Raw genomic sequence first — 2,551 nt, forward strand, 5'->3', positions numbered from 1 at the left:
CCATGTGCTTGTGTTGTCTCGTTATGTTACCCCGCCCCCTTGTTATCCTCGTCTCGTCATTATTGTCTAGTCTGTTTCACCTGTCCTTGTCTAGTCAGCTTCACCTGTCTTTGTCATTAGTGTCTCCCTATTTAATCCCCTTGTGTTTGCTGTCCTGTGTCGGTACATTGTCTAACTTTGCGTGTATATCCCTGTGAGTATTTGACCTGAAAACCTGTTCATTTATTGTGAGTTTGCTTGTCAAGTCAGTATCTTGTTTGTCATCGTGTCTTAGTTTAGTTGTACTCTGCTCCAGTCCTGTTTTGCCCCCTCGTGGGTTTTTGTTTTCTGTTTTGTCCACAATAAATTGTGTGTAGTGCATTCTGTCTGCTTTTGGGTTCGTCTATCCTGCAACCTCATAACATAATGCATTATAATGTGCATTATGAATACCTTATTATGTATTATACATAAAGGCTTTAAGAAGTAAAGTGTTACCTTAACTTCTTTTACTTGAAATATTCATAGCCATTAATGCTGACCAATATGCCATTAAAAATTAATTGGGAACAGTATGAATACTTTCCCCAAACACTTGGTGACACCACCATTCAAGATTCAGTTTAAGCATACTATATGCCTGTGTTGAAGAGTGTAACTGAAACTTGAGAGTTTCTCTGAATCTTTTTTTCTTTTCTTTTTCAGACTACATCCAAAGGAAATTCAGTGTGTCTACATCTGATATCAAGGCAGTCATAAGAACCAAGCTGAACAATGAGGACAAGCTATTAAAAAAACGAAACCCACCTGAATAATGTGGGACGAAATTGGTTGCAATTGTTGCATTGCAGTTTCACTGTTCTTCTTCTGTACCTTAATTTATATGTGTGAAAATAAAATATTGTATTTGATCAGCATTTTATTTGTAGCATTTAATTGTACTTTCGTTGTATTTTGTATTTTAGTACTACTGTAGTTGTATTGCAGTTGTATTTTAGTAATACTTCAGCTGCATTGCGGTAATACTGCAGTAGCATTTTAGTAATACTGCAATAGTATTTTAGTAATACTTCAGCTGTACTGCAGTCGCATTTTAGTAATACTGCAATAGTATTTTAGTAATACTGCAATAGTATTTTAGTAATACTGCAATAGTATTTTAGTAATACTTCAGCTGTACTGCAGTAATACTGCAGTAGTATTTTAGTAATACTTCAGCTGTACTGCAGTAGTATTTTAGTAATACTTCAGCTGTACTGCAGTAGTATTTTAGTAATACTGCAGTAGTATTTTAGTAATACTGCAATAGTATTTTAGTAATACTGCAATAGTATTTTAGTAATACTGCAATAGTATTTTAGTAATACTTCAGCTGTACTGCAGTAGTATTTTAGTAATACTGCAATAGTATTTTAGTAATACTGCAATAGTATTTTAGTAATACTTCAGCTGTACTGCAGTAGTATTTTAGTAATACTGCAATAGTATTTTAGTAATACTGCAATAGTATTTTAGTAATACTGCAATAGTATTTTAGTAATACTTCAGCTGTACTGCAGTAGTATTTTAGTAATACTGCAATAGTATTTTAGTACTTCAGCTGTACTGCAGTAATACTGCAGTAGTATTTTAGTAATACTTCAGCTGTACTGCAGTAGTATTTTAGTAATACTTCAGCTGTACTGCAGTAATACTGAAGTATTATTTCACTAGTACTTTAGATGTATTGGAGCAGTAATACTGGAGTTGTTTTCCATTAAAACTTTCAGACATCTAGTATTACAGTATACTGCAATATTGCAGTTTTTTCGTGTCCAAAAAAATGCATTTTTCTACATGTAAAAAAAACTGTAGTATTACTTCTAAAAAACGGCAGTAATTTTTTTTAAGGGACACACACACAGTTCGATCGCGCCCGCGCCTCTCTCTCTCCCACACACGCACACACACACAGTTCAATCGCGCCCGTGCCTCTCTCTCTCTCTCACACACACACAGACACACAGGCACACGCACACACACACAGTTCGATCGCGCCCGCGCCTCTCTCTTTCTCTCTCACACGCGCGCACACACACACACACACACATACTGGCATAAGTGGTTTATGAGGTCATATTGACTTCTTGGTGGTTTATGGGGACCCACCTTTTCCAGCATCCTGTCAACATAAAAGTCATGTCAAACATCTCCATTTAATCTGCAAAAGACAATACTCACTTCATATTCTTAATTTGTCTTTCAGAACACACATAAATAAAAGTGTGACATTTCACAGGATTATGGGGTCAAAACCAATTGTGGTATATAGGGACACAGTGTTTATGAGGTCTATTTACACACAACACACAAATCAGACAAATTACTGGTCTGTGAGGCCAGTTGTACTTATGAGGTCTATTTACACACAACACACAAATCAGACAAATTACTGGTCTGTGAGGCCGGTTGTACTTATGAGGTCTATTTACACACAACACACAAATCCTCCCTCCCTGCAGTGTAAATGCAGCCTATGTAATCCCTCCCTCTTTGGAATGTATATTTAACTACTATGTATACCATTTGAGTT

This window comes from Siphateles boraxobius, unplaced genomic scaffold, assembly GCF_051911475.1.
Source record: "Siphateles boraxobius isolate OS27281-9 unplaced genomic scaffold, OSU_SipBor_1 31, whole genome shotgun sequence".
In the NCBI taxonomy this organism is placed as follows: domain Eukaryota; kingdom Metazoa; phylum Chordata; class Actinopteri; order Cypriniformes; family Leuciscidae; genus Siphateles; species Siphateles boraxobius.